This window comes from Castor canadensis, chromosome 9 (assembly GCF_047511655.1).
Source record: "Castor canadensis chromosome 9, mCasCan1.hap1v2, whole genome shotgun sequence".
Lineage (NCBI taxonomy): Eukaryota > Metazoa > Chordata > Mammalia > Rodentia > Castoridae > Castor > Castor canadensis.
In genome coordinates, this window is record NC_133394.1 from 58,005,052 (window position 1) to 58,025,270 (window position 20,219).

The 20,219-nt window shown below is 38.2% G+C and overlaps 2 long non-coding RNA genes across 3 annotated transcripts in view; one reads left to right on the forward strand and one right to left on the reverse strand.

The window, feature by feature from the left end:
- Positions 1-3,529: 3,529 nt before the first annotated feature.
- Positions 3,530-20,219, forward strand: part of LOC141410902 (uncharacterized) — a 29,366-nt gene continuing 12,676 nt past the window's right edge. The window contains exon 1 of the long non-coding RNA XR_012435709.1: positions 3,530-3,738. This is a non-coding gene — a long non-coding RNA (uncharacterized lncRNA). The remainder of the gene's footprint in view (positions 3,739-20,219) is intronic.
- LOC141410901 (uncharacterized) lies at positions 7,354-17,925 on the reverse strand. 2 transcript variants are annotated; one of them, XR_012435707.1, is made up of 3 exons: positions 17,622-17,923; positions 15,048-15,139; positions 7,354-8,018 (listed from the first exon to the last, which is right to left on the reverse strand). It is a non-coding gene; the product is annotated as an uncharacterized lncRNA (long non-coding RNA). The 2 variants fall into 2 exon arrangements; XR_012435708.1 differs by lacking the exon at positions 7,354-8,018 and adding an exon at positions 14,085-14,672 and having other exon boundaries at positions 17,622-17,925.

Sequence of the window (20,219 nt, forward strand, 5' to 3'; positions counted from 1 at the left end):
TCCCCAAGAGTATGTGAAATTGCATTGAGAAGTTAAAAGGAACATGGTTTTAGAAAGTCTCTTCTCTTCAAGCAAGTTAGTCTGGTTTCTTCATCTGTAAATTTATAACTGTTACAATAGGGCAGTGGCTGCTGACATATTTTGTTGCAGAATATACAATCTTGAGGAGGGAAGGTGTCATCAGTTTTTCTGAATCTCATCTTGGGTCCATGGTCCTTATGTTAAATAGTAGAATTAATGATTTCTAGAGTAGCATAGCATAATGAAGTTTGACTGTTTTATTTTAAATATCAGGAGAGTGTTAAAATACGTAGATATCTGTTCTTAGAAAAGTGACACCCGGACGTGGTAGACACAGCCTGCTCATGTACAGTGAAGATGTGGGAATGCTTCCAGGTGTGTTCACAAGAGCTCAGACACACATTCTAAAGAACAGTGGGATAAGTAAAAAAAAAAAAAAGTCAATTCACATCCAGGAAACTGTTTTACTTTTTGTCCTTTATTTGCAGTGTTAAGTATTAAACTTGGGGCCTTATGCATGGCAGACAAGTACTCTACCACTGAACTATAGTCCCAGTCACCCCAAAACTCACAAATATTGTATGAAATAACAAACATATTTTCTTGATCAAAACAAGAAATCATATCAAAGAATGAAGGGAACAGGTTGCAGAATTTCCTTGAAGATCCAACAGAGGTGTTTTTATTTGCCTAGCAATGGGATAGCATTATAAATAAATTTCAGTTGTGAGGATGGGAAAATATTTTGGAAAAGATAATTCTGAATCAACAAGAAAAGCAGGAGGACAACAAATTGTGTAGGAATCCACTTCAACGCTCAAGAGAAAAATGACTTAATGAGATCTGCATAGATACCATGTTTATGCCGCAGATCTAGAATGTGTTGCCCATGATACCGGGAATGTGGCAATGTACTAGAAAAAGTGAAATGGTGAAAACCACCATGAGTCTGAAGACTCAAAAGTATGGCAAGCCTCTGAGGTGATGCGGATTTGGACCTGGTGTTGCAGGCGTGGTGTGAGAGTCAGTGGGAGGTCTGCAGTGTGAAGGTATCAACTGCGCTCCCAGGAGTGAATTCCTGACACATGGAGAAGTGAGGGGTCCTCAATGGTTTGAGACAGATTCAAGAAGCACATATTATCATAACACTGATGTTATATTTAAATTACTGCCTAAATAAGTTCATTTAGAATTTTAGTATTTAAATGTATGCCTTGTAAAAATTTATTAGTGAAAGCTATTTGGAGAAGTATGGAATTTTTCCTAATGTCTAGCGAACTATTGTAATGTGAATCTCTTTGATTTGTAATAGTTTAAAAGTGAAAACAAATTAAGCTTTTTGTTTTATAGTGAAAGGCTTAAGGCGTATACAGTAGTATTAGGAGAAACTTCACCAGTTCTTAAAGAAAGCGAGAGCTAGTTTACATTGAGTTTTTTTCCTTACTGAATTATAAACTGGAACAAATTCTATGATCTGATAATTGTGTCTAGTTTTCTAGTATGAGTTGAATGGAGTTTGGAGAACAAGGGTATTCTTCAGACGAGTAGTAATTTAATTCAAGTCTATTGAAAATATTCACATAACACAGACACAAATATACATAAAATAACAATATGTCTATAAAAATCTGTTTTTCAATGTCTTGAAGAGCTACCTTCAGAGCCTTCTCAGAGGAAATGCCAGTTTGGGAGCTGGGTTACATGTGATAAACACACTCCAACAGCTTGGGTTCCTTAAGTGTGTGGGTTCTTTTCTCATACCATGTCAAGCAACTTTTGATACCCACTCTGCTGTGGTGTAGTCCACTGTGGAGTTTAGGTTTTATTAAATACAGCAGGGCAAGCAAATGAGAATGACTTCCAACTGCTTGAACTTGCATACTGAGTTCGGACTCTGACAAATATATATTCGTATTGATAACCTCAGATCAGTCTGAAATGATATTCTGTCTAATTCCCCAAGAGGCCATTCCCACATGTATCCTCCAGATAGTGTGTGTGTGTGTGTGTGTGTGTGTGTGTGTGTGTGTGTACGCAAGACTTTGAGAGATATTTGACGATGGCCAGAGGACACCAGGTTTCTGAGCCCACATCAATGAGCAACTCTCTAAGAGCTAACCTGACTTGTACAAACTCAAATCCAGACTTCTTTTCTCTGTCTCTCAGCTTTAGTCGAATGTCACCTTGTCTAAGACCATCTATCCTTGCCAACCTATTTCACATGCATTTAGTCCTATCCAGAACTTTACTGTCTGTGAAGTGGACATTGTATCTCTCTCCCCTAGTATAACAGGATCTCAGTGAAAACAGGAAAATTTAACTCCCCTGAGGATAGCACTTCTACAGAATTTGTAAAGGGCACCTCACAAAACGGGGTACTAAAATCTCAATTATCAAGATAGAAAATATTTAATGCAATAATTTAAAACCCAACATTAATGCCAAAAGCCCATGATGAAAAAGTATCAAAATGTTAAGTAACAAAAGGATCAGTGATAATACCGTGCCAAGCTATAATGAAGATTGAGGCAAAAGTAAAAGTTAGTATTACTGATCTAGCAGTGCGAGATTTTTGAAATACTAGTCAAGGTGGTGCACTGCACCTTACACCCCTACTACTAAAAAAAAATACAGACTTTGATGTAGCTAGGATGTGTTCATAAGATTGATTCTTTCTCCAGACCTTTCTTTATTATATCATGATTGAAAGAAGCAGGCACCATCCACAGTTCATTCTCTCAAGGGAGGATGAGGCTCTTCAATGTCTCTAGGGACAGCAATGGCAGTCATCATGGTGGCCTCACTGGACATTTTGTAGCATTGCTATGGTGTCGTTTCTACTACATGGTCTCCAAATGGAGTTCTCTTGTCATCCTGGAAGCTGTGAGCTATTCAATGTATGTTGATTTCTTTCACTGATTGGTTGATTAAATGACCAAGGGATTTTTTATGTTACTTACAACTATGATCCAATGAATAGATTCTAGCAAATGGAGAATAAATGTATTTTAACCTTCAGCAAAGTAGTTTGGTCTGTTAAGAGAAAATGTGCTTAATTTATGTTTTCCCTTAAGTAATTGCTCAACTATTTCTTAATTTACTTTTCTTTTTCCTATGCATAATGATACAGAGCGAGTCACATAAATACTGTTGGCATAATGGACGTTAATGAGTATGATTCATACCATTAAATAAATCACCCATTTGAAAGCATCTGAAATCCTTAACTTACCACCCACTCTACATAAACAAAGAACAGTGAATATTTGAGCAACATTACACAGTCACTATCACTTTAGCACTGAGAAAGTAGCCTTAGCCAGGTAAGCATATGTATAATAAAGGAGCTATATTTCCTTTAGAGAAGACTGTACTGTCCAGGGTAGTCTAGAATCTAGGATACTTTTTGAATACTAAATAATCAAATAACCAAAGCGCTACAGAATGTAGAGCCTTTTTGAGAAATTCACAGTTGGACCACCAGTCTCTATGGCTCAGTAGGTATGAGGATAAAATTGAGGTTCCAATTCCTGCTTAGTCACAGAGCCTGCTCTTTTCTTCTACTTGCTTCTAGAAGATCCCTGGGGGCTTTCTAGATGACTAAATCTGCCAAGGCTGGCTTCCCAGGGATGGTGTGATTAAAAGAGGCAGAAGCCAAGAGGAATAAAGGATGTTGTCAGGGATGCTGGAGGCAAAGGACAGTTTGGTTTGTCAAAGGTGAGTGTCTCTGCTTTGGTGCCGTGTATTATTTTGTAATGTGTGGAGAAGTTGTTGGGAGAATATTATAAACATCTTCATGGAGATAGGCTGTATTGATTTTCATTTGCTCATCATTTCAGGCTTAGCTATGAGTTTCAATAGCAACAGGACTTCAGAGATGGTAGAAACTAGTTAGTGAAGCTGCAAATGGAGTGCTCCAAGGAAAATAACAGCAGGCAAACTGGTCAAGAGAGACTTTCATGTAGCTTACACATGGATTGCTTTCACAATGCCTTGTTCCTTTCCAGGAGATTAATATAACTAGTACCAAAGGTAAGTGCCTGTCTTTTGCCCCCCTGGAAAACAGGAAGCCAAAATTTTGTTCATGCAAGAAAAATTCAACTGATTCTGAGCTGCAGATAAGTAGGATGTATCCTCTTACAAGAAAGTCTTTTGTCAGGAGTTGTTAGAACAAACTGACCACTTGTGGGGGAGGTAAAACAAGTGGCAATCCCACAGGTGTGACAAGCGTGATAATGGAATCTTCTTGGAAACTCAACCCCCAAAATCTCAGGTTCAGGAGTAGCTTTTGTTCAGCTCCAGTGAGAAAGGCTTTCCCTTACACCTACAAACGGTTTATGTCCTTCAGCAGTGGGCCCTATGTTTGCAGTCCTCAACCCAAGCCAACCGCATCTCATCAGCCACACCAGGCCAACAGCACACAGAATGATCACTGAAATGCAAAGCTGGCACAAGAGCTGGTAGCAATCTTTCAGTATCCTCTTCTTCTTGCCAAGGCAATCATATTAACTCTGTGAACAGTTTGCCAAGCCAGCCAGCCTAGTAAACTCTCCTTCCTTAGAAGGGAAATCTAGACATTCCTATGGGTTCATACTCTTTTCCTCCCCTCAGTGTGATCTTGGGAATCCTGCCATGGGGCTGGGGGTTGTCATCTGATGATGCCATGTGAGGCTTTTGTAAGCTGACATTTCCTGTCTCTGAACTGCCATGTCCAAAAGCCAAACCAAACAGTGTTTGGGCTCTTTGGATCCCAGACTCTGTTTTTTGTCTCCCTGTCTTCCTTCTCTTGGTTCAGTCCTCAGGTCTGCTTGCTGTTTCTTGATTGAGCCTGTGTAACTGCATAGGACAAGGGTCAGATGGCAGGTGTTGCTTTCCAATAGACCGAATTACTAAAAAACCCATGAGACTAAGGCAGCCTGAGGTGTGATGCAGACTTTGTTCTGAGACATAGAAGAGAAACATTGACTGGAAATGTTTCCTGTGGGATAGAGAGGCAGTTTTAGGAGAAAGCCTACAGCTTTTTAGTTTTGAAATTCTTGTTACTGTTACTGAAACATCTGAGTGAAAAATAAAAATACTGAAATTGGGAGGAGGGAAATGAGAAAGAATATTACCAGCTTAACGAACTTAAATGCCTATTCGTAATGTTTCCTACTATATAACAATAGTGGATTACATATTTGAACCACTAAGAATGACAGCCCTATAGAAGAATTTTATAGTTTAATTTTTTTTCCCAGAAATGTGGAATCAATTCTCATTGGCAAGGCTACTGAGAAGGTAGGCTGTGGACTACCCACATCTAGGGCTGGTGCATGGTATCTGCAGGTCTGGGCAGGGCATGACCACAGAGACTTCCACAGCAGCTCTGTGTGCCAGCACTCCAGGGTCGAGCTCTTTTGGTATTCTTATGTATCAACATTATAGGAATGTGCTCTAATGTGTGTGGTGGGGTGGGATGGGGTGACATGTGAAATGAAGGCAGAATCAGGGGTATCACTGCTCTGAAGGCTTTAAGGGTTTCACAACTACTAGAAACATCTTTGCATTGGTGTCACAAAACTAAAAACTGTTGTCTTCCCTCAATACATTTCAGCAAAATATCCATATGTAAGTATTCAGATTCTTTGAAATCCCTTATTTTGTTTCTTGTTTGTTGTGATTCCTCATGTGTCAGAAAATATATTTACTCTTATTGTGGCAAGAAATTAGTATTGCAGAGACTATAAAAGGGTCACTAGTTTACTCTTGAGGATGACCATTTTCCCAGAACAAATTGAATCTGACTCCCTCCTCTGTGTGACTCCATCAGGAAATCTGGTTTTGCTCAATGTGGCAGCGTCAACTTGGGAAATGGACAACTTGTGTGCTAACAACGCTAAACAGCTTTCTCTAAATTTATAGTCTAAGCTGCAGTGGTTTTCTTAATATTGGTTTTGATGGAATAACAAACTGAAATGGCTAAAGAGTCCAAGCAAGTAACATAAATAATTAGTGAAATAATTTCCACATTAAAAGTCAACACTGGGGTTTGTAAATAATAAGTAGGGAGTCCATATAAAGGGTTCATATATAGACAAACATTCAATTTTGACAGCTTAAAAGGTCTATACAAAGGAAAGAGAACCCTAATCCCCAGAAGAAGGAAGTGATAGAGATAGTGCTGACACTGAGCAAATTCATAAACAGAACACAGGCCTAGAAGGAGCTGGAAAGAGCAACAAGGCAACAGAGCAGACCTGACTGGAAGAACAAGGCCAAAGCCCTCCTGGTGCATAAAAGAAGCTAGAACTGATTATTGAACCTCAACAACTACATGGCCCCAGGTCTGATGGCTGGACATGAATTCTGAATGTCATGCCCACAGGAGGCACAGGTGCAGGCAGGTGGGCACCAGCTCTGATGGCTGAGTAGGAAGCCTGAGGCAGAGCCGAAATTACTCATTTGATATTCTCCTGCATGGGTGATAGAGGTGTGAGGCAGGAGTGTTTCTGTTCTTTCTTTGGTGTCATTACCAATTTAACATATGCTAATTTTTTAAAAGAAAATGAAAAGAAACAAAAGAAGAAAAAACAATGACCCAGATTGATATCTCAACCATGAACAAGGTAGCTTCATATGTAACTCTCACAGGCATTTGAACTCAGCATAGCCCAAATTGAACTAAACCTACTTTAGACTTCAGTTTTAGTTAATGATGTTGTCTAACTTATTGCTGAGGCCAGGCACCCACATTCCTTCATGAGTTCATTCTCTCCCTAGCCTTTATCACAACCAAGCCTTTTTCATTTGTCTAAAATCTTCCACAATTCATTTTCTCCTCCCTGTCTCTGTGCTATTGCTTTAGTTTGTAGCCTTATTATCTCTCTGGAAAGTGACCATGATCGTCTCTACTGATCTACCTGTGGTAGGTCACTCTTTCCCAAATCCATCCCCGTTAGCATCACTGTTCCATCTAAAGCACAGTGCTAATTCCATTTCTCTCCTTCAAAGGCACTACAATGGCTTTGATAATTGCCTAGCAGAAATCAAAAACTAGTTGCCTGTTTTATTAATAAATACATCAGGACATTATATGTTGTGTGATCCGAGCCAAACAAGTATATTCAATATATAAAAGCTTCTATCATAAAGAAAATATTCATGAATTGGATTATATTAAAATTAAAAACTTTCATCAGAAAACAGTATTCCGAGTGAAGCAGTAAGCTACACAGAGAAAGAAGATGTCTGTAACTCACATTTTTGCCAAAGTACTCATACTTTTAATTTACAAAGTTCTTTTAAAATTCAGTATTAAGAGGCAGCCAACCTAATAAATAGGAGGTGGAATAGATGATATCTCAGTGGCCAATAAATGTAAGAAAACACAACGAGCTATTGTTAGCTCCCTACCAGAAGGGCTAAGATGAAAACTGCAGATCACACAGGTGAGATTAGCAGGAAGTATGTTCATACACTGTTAACGAGAATGAAAATTGATAAAAACCATCTTTATTGATGCCTTGCACGGCAGTATTCCCTAGATTAAATATATGCCTGCCTTATAATAATTCTGTTCTAGGCAAGTACACAATATAGTCATAAAAATACACCTCAAAAGACAAACCAAATGTGCACTAACACTAGAATCTATAAACACTTTATGAAATACTATACAACAACAAGACTCAGAAGACTACTGTGATACTCCAAATATGGATGAATCTCAAAACCATGGAGATCAGGGAATAAAACCATATGCAAAAGTGTTCATGCTGTATGATTCCACATATGCACACTCCAACGGCAGACACAGGTAGTCTGTAGTGCGTGAATCAGATCAGCAGCTTCCCTCTGACAGTGAGATTAGCAGTAATCAGGAAAATGCTTGAGGAAATTTTGTGAAGTGCTGGAAAGCTCTCTTTCTCTCGTGCTTGTCACATTGGGAGTGTTTGCTGTGAAGGTCACGGAGCTCCACACTTTTGACAGTTCACTTTTCAGTCTATGTAGGTCCTCTAATAAAAGATTTAGAATGTATCATTTAAAATATATGAATGTATGTACATTTTTTGCTTTTGGAGGTACTGGGGCTTGAACTCAAGGTCTTGTCCTTGCTAGGAAGAAACCCTAAAACTTGAGCCTTTCCACCAACAAGTATGTTTTTCATGAGATAGAGAACTTCTTTAAGGTACATAATCATACCAATTCCATTCTTGCTTTTAGGCTATATTTTCTTAGCACTTATCTAATTTGAAGCATAGTTTCATCCTTACTGGTTTACTCTCTCACACAGATGTTACACAGCAGGCCTTTCAAGGGCCTTTGATCCTCTGTTCTTTTCACCATGCATTTCAAAAAAGTGGGAAAAGCACCTACTGAGTAGCTGTCAAATTATATAACTATCTTATCTTCTTTATATTATGTTACCTAGAAAAGGAGGATTTTTATACCCTACAAAAACTTAGGTGCTTCCCTGATATAGCTTTGAAATCTATATTCACAGGAGCTTGGTCATTAAATTGTTCTCAGTCATATAAAAAGACTATTACTACTTTAGAAAAAAAATATTTACACTCAGGTGTATACAACACAATATTACCATGTAAATCAAACTGTATATCATGGTACTGTTTTCACCACTTCTCTTTTCTTTGTATTAAAATAAGAAAAGATAGTTCAGTAAATAATCAGCATGGTAGTTATTAAGAAAAAACAAGAATGTATGGATTTACAGTCACTGAGTTTAGAAAACTTATAAGAAATTACCTTGATCTGGAGCTGATAAACATGGATTATTAAATATGTATCTTATTTATGTTATTTATCTTGAAAAAGTATTGAATAAAATTGTTTTTCATTTAAGATTTATCTTCTATTTAAGATTGCTTAAAAGGGAGAAATCCTTACTCACTTATACCCTTTTTAGGGAAAGAGTGAATTTCTGGAAGTTGTCAAAGACTTGCCTAATCATGAAAAGATATTTAGTGAAGTAAAAATATTTGTCCCTGCTTCCAATGTTAAACTTTAAAAATACACAAAAAGGATAATTAAGGCTGAAAATTATGGAATTCAGGTGATCAAACATAAGTACGTAAGTACTGAGAAATTTGGAAGATTTAGTAACAGGTAAGGATCAAATATTTCTTGTTGCGTAAATCATGTTTTATTTGTAGAACTTTGTGAAACATTGATAACAAAATCTGAGACTCACCTGGCTTCACTTTCAAATAAATCTGAAACTCAGACAGGTTCAACAAAAGTTGTGCCAAGGTTCATGAACTTTCATCAAATGTAGGCTAATTTCTTTTCTTTTCTTTTTTTTTGGAAGTTGGGCCATTCAATAATTTTTAACATGTTTAAACTAGATTTCTTTAGAAATGAAAACTTGCAGGTGAAAGCCAAAGGAGGCTAAATGAAAAATGCAAATAGTCTTATACTTACGTTTTCAGAATGTAATCTTGTACAATTGTTCTTCACACTTTTTTTTAAGCTCTTTCTAAATGCCTACCCAAAATCTACTTTCTTCTATTTATTTCTAAGATGTTGACAATAATGAATGAGCAGAAAAACAAGAGCTTAGGCTTTTAATTATTTTACTCATCTATCTACAGATCTAGTTATTCCTACTTCTAGATTTCTATTGCCAGATAAATATAACTGACTTTGCTTATTTGATTCATTTTGTCTATTTCCAAAATGTCCATTGATACTACTTCTCACTCTACTCTATCAAAACTGCAGGTGTAATAAAGATAATAAATACCCAGCACAGAATCTGAACGTACTGCTTGCTAGGCAAGGGAAAGTTACACTTTTAAGTTAGTCTTTTTGAGAAAGCAGAGAGCTGATCTTACAAAAAGGGCGAGGGAAGCTTGATGGCCAAGCATTCATTGGCTCTAAGAAGCAGAACTATTTCGGGATTGGTTGATATATTCAGCCAGGAAACTGCAGTTGTTTGAGAGAGACCATTGCTGATTAGCAGACTTGCAGAAGTGTGTCTGTGAGGCTGCCTTTAATTGGCTGACTTCAGATATAATACTTGCCATCCATTGGCTGAATTTCTCACTGCACAAGGAGTTTCATTTATTTGTTGGGATGTTTAAAAACTTGAGTCTGGTGACTACTTGTTGCTATTAAGATTCAACTCTGATTTAAAATCATTTATAAGATTAATTATATTTTCTTATTTTCACTTTTTCAGTACATATGCAACAAATATGCAATTGTGAATTTTTTTGTAAAAAGTAAATTTGGTGTACAAGTTAGCTTCATAGAAACAGTTTTCCACAAAAAAATTTTAACTGTTGGTTTATTTTGTCCCTGGAGTTCACTTTGATATGTATATTGCTTTTAGAAAAGGAATTTCAAATTTAGTAAAATCATTCAATATGTAATCATGCAGTATAAAACATACCAACATTTTCAAAAAATAATAAAGGAGGTGTATCTTTTAATAAAATGACAAGGCTTCTACACTTAGACACTGTTGCAACAGCAGTTTCATTGTCAGTTACATGTAAGTAAGTTCACCTGGAATACCCCATGCTATCATGATTCTTCACTATGATCGCCTCTGAAGTCAAAGTTGATTTAATTTGCAGTCCAGACACTGCAAGTCCCTCTACTCAGTTTGGTCCTACTAAGTGTGGGGGAAGGCAGTTGCTAACAATGAACGGCTATGTTACAAGTCAGAGAAAAGCAGGATGGTCACTGAACTCCCCTTGGATAAACTTCCATGTGAGTAGAAAGATTGTTGGGAATTAGCATAAAGAGAAAGACAGTTAAGCTATTAATACATAAACTTCATTAACCGAAGGTATATGGTACCTCTTGAAATGGTCTGGTGTTCACATTAGGGATGCCTCAGGTTGGAGTACTAAATGTTTAGATGCTACATAAAACTTAACATAATTACAAAAAACTATGCTTTTTTTCAAATGCAATTAGCTAATTAAGATGAAAACAAACTTCACTGATTGCACACATGTTTGTCTTATACACTTTCTTATATGAAAATTTTGGACTTGGACTTAATCCACTTTGAGGGGCATTATGTCCTTTAGTCTGGGAGGTTTCCAAGGATCCTATACCATGACATTTCTAGAATCCTATACTCTATTACCTTTCCATTTCTCAGAACAAATGGAACCTTTAAGAATACCACATACAGATTTAAATGACCTTAAAAATTCACTTGAATTATATTCCAAAATTTTATCTTGGATTTTTATAGATGACATATATAATTCAAACCCAAGCAGTCAAGGATGAACTGTCACCACATGAGACTATCAGACTCTTGTGACTACCTTTGGCTTGAGTTTCAAGAAGTGAACATTATGTTACTGGATGTGTCACTACTGCCATGAAGATCTAGAGAAAGGAAACACACTAAAGAGTGAACAAGCCACCCTTTAATGGAACAGCTATCCAAAATCATAGCTGCCTAAACATGAGTTCTGTGAGGTTTATAATAAGAAAATTACAGTTATTTACTCAGGAAATAAAACTAGCCATGTGGCAGGACAGCTCTCTGCAATAGATGAACCACTTCAGACTGCTATTTACTGCATGCTTATTTCCCATTTATCTTGGTTTCCTGGCCTCTTTGTAGCTCATCCCTGACAACTTTAAATCAACAGAAAAGAGGAGACATGGTGGTAAATCAAAGTGAAGAACAATTACTTAAATAAGTGGAAAACACGCTTGGTATTGTGGTTGTAAACAATTTGTATAACACTTCACAGGACAATAGAATAGCTTCTGATTGTGCCAACAGGGTAACTAATAGCATTTTAAGGTCATGAAACCATTTATTTGACAGAAATACATAGAATAGTAATTAATATATGGAAAGTATCAACCGTATTGTGTCTGTTACTAAGAAGGATTTTATAATGAAATTCCTTCGCCCTTTAAGATATTTCTCATTCATTCACTTAACCAATTCCTGCTTTGGGAAGAAACATAATCTTTCACTGGTTAGTCCTCTCACAAATCCTGACTTCCAACCTGTGCTAGAGCAGGACATTCAACAGAGTAAAAACGTTCTGTTCTTGATAGTGATCCAATTGCCTAGCCTCCACTCTGGAGGATTTGTATGAAATATGACACTGCTGTGCACTGTGAAATTTCTCTTGGTTTAAACAACACTTGAAGCACATCCTGTGTGTAATGCACTGAAGGTAAGTGGTATCAGTCATGTGTTCTTGAAGGCTGCAGGTCTGGCAGTCTTCAACTCAGTCACAGCAAGTATCATTATTCCACTATTATTTATCATTATTATTATCACTACTCCACAGAAGAAATGTTCTGAGCACACCACTGGCTCAGTACAGCTACAGAATTTACTATGTGGCTCATTTCTCAATTAAGTATGTAGAATTTTTAATATCAGTTAAAACTGGAAAAATGACTTTAAATCCTATTATAAAATGTCTTCATTTTAACTCCTGAGACAGCTAAATTTTCATTCAAAATGAGTCACCCAAACTTTTGTTTTGACCTATCATGAGTATTGGACATATGTCCTTCTTCCAGGATTTCCCATATTATTTGGCATGCTACTTTATATTTTACTTGAAAAATATAACATAAATTTTGCAGTCAGTACAAATGCTGTCTATCTAAACTTGACATGGACATTCATGGAAAAAGATGAAATGTCAACAAGATCTTCATCGGAAGGTGACAGTGCTTCCTTGTCTGATTATTTTATTAGTTGATCTCTCCTAGCAACAGATTGTGGTTTGTTTAAGCTAAATAGTTCATTTGGAGGATGACATTGAGATGATTTAGTGCATAATATGGCTTGTGCTTGTTACACTACAAAGACTTAATCCTATTAGATTTCACAAATAGCACCTGTTCAAGCCTGCTGGAGTTGTCTATCTGCATGGAATGTGTCAGAGCAAAATCTGACAGAACTGGCAGACTGGATTCTCAAAAACTCAGGATATATTCTCTTTTACAACTTTCCTCTCTTTTTACTACTGAATATTTGTTTGGAAATTAACCCTGAATTAGTCAATTTCAAAGGACTATATAATCACAACATAATTTTGTATGTTGTAAGATATACAATACTGACTCTGAGTCTGCTAGAGTAGTATGGATATTAATAACATGTGCATCATTGGATATCAAGAAGCATTAGTCAACAGGATGAAGGTACATTGCAGGATCACTAAGTGTTTTTTTCCAATTTATGTGGTAGATTGATTGCAAAATGGTCCTGACCACAGCCTCTGAGTGCCATTCTCCTTGTGGCATGACTGCAGATTCTGAATTCCCCCATCACATGAATCTGAAAATGCTGTTGACTTGTTTTGGATGAAAGAAGGCTCAGTCAGTCTCATTCCTTCATAGAAATTAGCTTACTTTTGCATTTTTGTCTCTGTTTCTATCCCTGTCTTCTCCTCTTGCTCTGGTACTACCCCCAAAACAAGTTTTGGCTAGCCTGCTGAAGAATGACAAATCACTTCAAGTAGAGCCTAGGTTTCTCTGACAGGGACTTCAACACCAGTCAGCCCTGGATTACCTGCCAGCTTTCTGTTGACACCTGATGAGCCTAGTCCTGTAAGCCATACCAAGCTCAGGTCAGCAGAATCACTCTTCTGAATAGTAGACCAAGGAGAAAAAATAAATTGTTATTTTAAGCCACTAAGATTTGAGATGGATTTTTTTATGAAGCAAAAAAGTAAAAGGGCTCACTCAGTAATGATATGTCCCTTTAGTTGTAGTGCTATGTTGATTTATAAACTATTGTGTTCACCTGCATGGCTGCCACAGTGAGATACAATGGTCAAAACTCCTGAGAGACCTAAGCTCTCACAGCTGCCTCACCTGCAGGTGCCACATAAGGAGTAAATGAGACCTAAGCAGAGCTGTAAGCGGTTTGCTGAAGTGTTGCAGGAGTGCCCCAAAACAGGGCCAGTGTGTAAAGACTAGTATAATAAATTTTTATTTTTTTTTGAACTAGAGGTTTAAAAAAAAAAAAAGCTCTGTTAGACACAAACAGATCAGTAGGCAAAAAAAATTGTTTAGAAAAGTCACTAAACAAACAAAAACAACCCATAACAGCAAGCCTCGAAGAGTAGGAAAAACCTAATTTCTAGAACCATCACAGTATACTATTCAGAATGTCTAGTTTTTAATAAAAATTATCACGTATGTGAAGAAGAAAGTATGATTTATTCATAGGACAAAAAATAATAGAAAACATCCCTGAAGAGTCCTAGATATTGAACTTACTAGACAAAGACTTTAAATCAACTATTTCAAACATGCTGAAAAAACTAAATGAAACCATGGTTTTTTCTACTTCACCAAATAGAAAATGCTGACAGAGAGAGAGAGAAAAAATATTTATTTTATAAAGAGCCAATTAGACCTTCTGGAGCCAAAAAAGTAGAATAACAGAAATGAAAAATTCACCAGGAAATTACAATAGCAGGTTTGAATGGAAAAAAGAACTTGCACATTTGACAATTTCTTTTTTCTTGGTGGTACTGGGGTTTGAACTTATGGCCTACAAACTCGCAGGGCAGGTGCTCTACCATTTGAGCCACTCCTCCAGCCCTCCACAGGAAGAAGGGAAGGTGTAAGGGAGTGGAGTGTGCGGGACTGTGGACGCCCTCAAGCAGGCCAGCACATGCGCAGTGGGGATCCTGGTGGGGGGAGAGAAAAGAAGCAGACAGAACATGAAAAACATGGACAAATGGCTCCAAACTTGAGAGAAGACCTGAGTCTACACTCAGGAAACTCTAAAAACTCTGGGTAGGATTAGTTTAAAGAAGTCTACACCGAAAGGCAGTACAGCCAAGTGACCCAAAGCCAACGTGTTTTTCTTCTAGCAATGTGTGAGTGAGTGTTCCCACCCACTCTTGTCAATGACCTTAAAAAATGATAGCCGTCTTAGCCTGTCATAAACTGACTATAGGAACAGACACTTGAGCTTTTGCGCCAGCTGGTGTGAGATGATTAAAGGCTGTGCTCAGTGAGGCAGACCAGTTAGGCTCCAAGTGCAGTCAGAGTTCTCTTACCTGTTCTGCTGTCAAACTGGATCTAAGAGACCTTCTTCTAAGATGAGGGCAAGTGGATGAAAAAAAACTGACTTGGAGCCCATGAAGAAATCCTACAGAAGGAAGAAAAAAGAACATCACCAATGATTCCCGATTCTGTAGGGCGTGAGTCTCTGTAGAGGACCAACAGAGCGCTCCACAAGCCGTTCTGCATTTTCAGTAAGATACAAGAGGTCCTGGGCTCTGAGAACAAGAATAAAAACTTGAAAGGAAAATGAGAAAAAAGAAAAAAGGAAGATAATTCACAGAGATGAAAAATTCGAAACTAACAGAATTAAAATCTCCATTTTAGGCAACATAAAAGCATAAATGACACTACAGGAAATTAGCAAGATGGAGAAGAAACATAAGAAACTCTCCCAGATTAGCAGGAAAGAGACACAAATGACTGGGAGGGAAGAACCCACTGGGAAACTTTGATCTGTAGCTGAGGGAGAAACTTGAACTACTTTTCAAAGGCAAGGCTGGGGTGGTCTCAGCAGAGGTCTGCCAGCCCTCCCTGGCTCCAGGCTTGCTCCCTGCTCTGCATGTCTCATCTGCTCTTCTCCTGATCCTTGATTCTTGGAAAGTGCAACATTCACATAGATGACATCTGCCATGCCCAACCTCTTTGCTCCTTCTCAGCCTTCCCCAGTATCCTTAAGTGTAGATGTAAAATTCCCTGACCGGCACTCCTCTGTGACTGCCTCAGAGATCTCCCTCTCTGACACCCTTGTTTTGCCCTCACCCCCTCCCTTCCATGCACCTGACCATTTACCAGTCACCCAGCCATCTGCAGTCCCTGCACCATGTTTGCTTCCCTCCTCAGCTTCTTGCTTTCATCCTTCCTCAGCTTATACTTCAGCATCAGTCACTATAATCACCCCTCTGTGCACCATCAACACTTAGCTTCCCTGAATTATGGGCACATTTGCTAGACCCTTGTTAAACCCAATCCTCTGTCAGGTCAGTTTCCCACCCAGGTAATTGAGTCATGTAAAATGCAAGCCATGCTGGCTGGCCTTATTTAAATGATGGCATAGGAATGCCCACAGGGCACCATCTTTAATCATTTCGTCTTCCCAGGGAAACCCAAGGATCATTGTACATCTTTGCTCTCAAATCCCTAGTGGAGTCTTCCCATACTTACTCTCAGCTGATGATCTATATTTCACTAGAACAACTTAAGAAATCCAGAAGGATCCTCCACCCCACCAGCACATCCTCACACCTACCCGCATGTATCCCTTCTCTCTCCTTTCCTCCTTTTATACTGCATAGACTATCACTGCTCACAGGCCAGACTCCCTGTGGTAGCATAGATCCCATCCCTTCCATTCTCAATCTACCTTACCTCCTTTTCCCAGGAACTCTCCTCTCTCTCATCCTAACTTCCTGCATCCTAACTTTTCCCCTCACTTGGATCATTCCCATCCTTACCCAAGCCTGTCACATTTTCCATCTCAAGAAGTGGAATTCTTTTGACTCTACAGCCCACTCTAGTTAGCAGTATGAGAATATTCTATAGAGGGGTTGTACTCATTTGCTAAATCCAATTCCTGGCCTCTTCATGAGTTACTTCCAAACAGTCACAGCGAACATCCTTTCCTACTTGAAGCATTTCATCAGGGACCTCTGGACTTCATTTTGTTGGCTTTTTTCTGTTTCTAGGTTTGTCCTTCCTAATTCCCTTTGTTAGGGCTGGTGGAGTGGCTCAAGCAGCAGCACACCTGCCTAGCAAACATAAGTCCCTGAGTTCAAATCCCAGTGCTGCCAAAAAAGGAAAAATACCAGTTTGATAATCAACTCTCTTTGTTAGCATTTTCTTTTGGCAAAATTAGGACTTGAACTCAGGGTCTCATACTTGTTCTGCAGGTGTTCTAACCACTTGAGCCATACTCTTAACCCTTTGTTGCTTTAGTTATTTTTCAGATAGGGTCTTGCACTTTTTGCCTGGGACTGGCATCAAACTGTAATCCTCCCAATCTCCACCTCCCACGTAGCTAGAATTACAGGTATGAGCCACTATGCTCTTTTGTCAGCTCTTCCTCAACACTTTACCTCCAAACAATGGAGTGCTGAAGAGCTCAGGCCAGTTACTTCTCCAAGGTGATTTCAATCCAGCAGCATGCCTTAAAAACTACCTGTGTTGCTCTTCATCAAAGGCCAAAATCAGTAACCCTATATGAAAATCTCATGAGCACCTCACGTTCTCAAAGCTGTGATATTGCTATAATTCCATGCAAATCCACAGCTCTCATACTACCTCACATCCCATGAGCTTTTTTTTGACAATGCAGTAACATACAAATAAATTGCATTTTAAGATGATCACAATGTCTGTGATCATTCCTTATTTAAAAACAACTTTTGATTCTGTCAGCATAAAATTGTCATTGCTAAGCTACAAACACAGACAAAATTACTAGTCCATATTGGTTGATATAAATTTTATAGCATACTGTAGGCTTCTGGTCAACACCTTGTGAAAACGGCTCATTTCACCTAAAAATGGAAGTAAATATAATGCATTGTAATCTATTCAGATATACCTACCATCCCTTATCCATTTGTGATTATATGTCCATTCATGACCAAGGCCCAAAGGAGACCAGATTGTTCAGAAGAAGTAGTTCATCCTGGAGAAGAGTCAGGGTGTGAGGAGAGTGCTCACTCTTAGTCATCCTCCCAAGGTCTAAGACCTTCTCTTCTTTCTTTTCCTCCCTGCCCCTGCCCACAGCACAAGATAAAGAATCCACGGGATTATGTGCTGATTTTAAGTTATGACGTCTGTTCACACAGCTCATCATCATGGTGATAGGTGCCTTGGAAGTGAGAGGAGATGTTGTCAGCCACAAAGTTTATTCCCTCCCCAAACCTTCCCCAGTGCCAACCACACATCTGATCAACACTTGTCACTCTGCAGGATGCCTGTCCCAACAGCTACCACAAATGTTCATCACACACTAACTCAGCCAGGCGACGAGTCAGAAACCGTTCCAGTCCCAGGAATTCTGAGTTTCAAAGTAAGGCTTCATTAAAAAGTTCTCTAGCAATACAATTTTAGTAACTTGAAACTGCTGAGTACAGTTTATTACATACAATATGACGTGGCCAGAATTACTTAAATGTGTTCTCATTGGGAGTTTGCTTTCATCATGGACTTTAGATCAGGGTAACTTTAAATAAGTGTTCTTCATGAAGAAAAGATAAGGCAATGTGCACATGTAATAGAATTCTCTAAAATTATTTTAAAACACCAACAATAACAACAAGAAGTCCATTTTTTTAAAAAAAAAGGTAGTCAAAATTCTAGTAGCATGAAGAATTTTAAGTCTAAACATGAAATCAGTATATTAAAAAAATTAAATACAAAAACTCCCCCAGAGTTCTTTGGTATGAAAAGTATTGACTCTACCTTCCGCAAGTGCTATCTTGACCCGAAGCACATCCTGTGACTCATGCTCCAATTTCTGTTACCAGTTTTCGGTTCCAAATTGCTAGGGGGAAGTACTGCTCCAGACTCTTCCAGTGATTAAATAACCTCGTGTACACAATCTTGTAAAAGCTGAGCCCTGAGAAAGATGCAGTGTTTCTCATTTCTTTGTTCCCATTCCACTTTTATGACCCCTTCTTGGAAGGAAGGTACATTCTGTCTCTCTTTGAAAAAAGGATCTACGTACACAGTAACATCACTAGAGCTGAAAAATGTCTTATAGTTGCTTTTCCAATATACCATAAAGCTTCTTTCTTTTTAAAATTTGATTATACTGGGTTCTTATTCAGATCACTCCAGTTAACTTCTCTTTGCAAGCAGGTGAGAATGACTGCTGTTTGCTCTTATCTGTAATACACCATCAGTGAACATTTCCTAGAACTTCTCTGTGTATGAGGCCTACTATTAGGAAGAAAGCAGTTTGGAGACTGTCCTGCAAAGTGTGGAACTGCCTGTTCATACAAAACCACATCCATTTAAAAAGCTTTTCTGGGAGATAACATGGAAAATCCTGGAACAAGGGTTCCAGTTTCTGTCAACTTCCACAGCTTTCTTTAACTCAGAAGCAGGTGCCATTGTGGCTGTTCTGTTTTTCCCCAATAGTACAAGGAGGAGAAAAGTGGATTGAGGATCAGTTGTTAGGAATCTTTACAGATACATACTAGACATAGAGATATATGTAATTTCCTATTGTTAACTCAAAACAGGCCACAACCATTGCTGGCTGTATAAGAGTAAAGAGGACCTAATTCCCTTTTTAAATTTTTTGCAAGTGTAAATGCAACAAAATATAAAACCAGGTTGTGTTTATTATTTAAAAAAAAACTTGAAGACATGTATTTCTATTATTTGTACAAGTAGAATTTCCTTGCCAAAGTTCCTGGGATATTGCTAACTACTGGTAAAGCTTTGGATAAAAAATTTTTAAAGAAAACACACACAATTTTGCAGGAATTGTGCTGTCACACAGAAACTACCCTGTCCTTAGACAATGAGCCAGGTCACCAAGAGAAATGTTCTTTGAGGTGAATGACAGCTGAGATGTAGGAAAGCTTCTTTTTCTGGACCTCAGCAGGGTGCGGTGTTCCTGAGGCCAGACTGTGTCATCCTAGGGCTGAAGTGAATCAAGATTGATAGGAGAAGTCACTGTAGCCTTCTTGGGACTACAGGGGATCCCAATGCTTCTTTCTGCTTTTCACTTGAGTTTCTTCTCTGGTTCTTCTGTAAACCTCTGGGTCACAGCTGCCACCAGGTGCTAGGAGAATTCAACACAGAACAGAAGCTGTCCAGAAACATCACATCGATATCACTAACTTTCAGCTGATACTTCATTACTCCAATGGATGCATGCCTAAAATATTTATGTTGATCATTTCTCTCTAATAATTATGCTTATCTTAGATGAAGGATTTTGTACTTTAAAATGATGTGTGATGATTGATACTCTAAGAAACTTTGGTCTTTTTCCTATTGTTCAGAATACATTTTGCCATTAGCAATGATAACTCCTTATTGACTGACTCAACATGCCAAGCCATCTTCTAAGTGCTTTACTTTTATTAATTAATTTAATTCTTCCTTATTACAACTTTGAGAGGTAAGTATAGCGGCAGAGGAAGTGGAAGAACAGAAAGATTAAGTAACTGCACAGCTAGTAA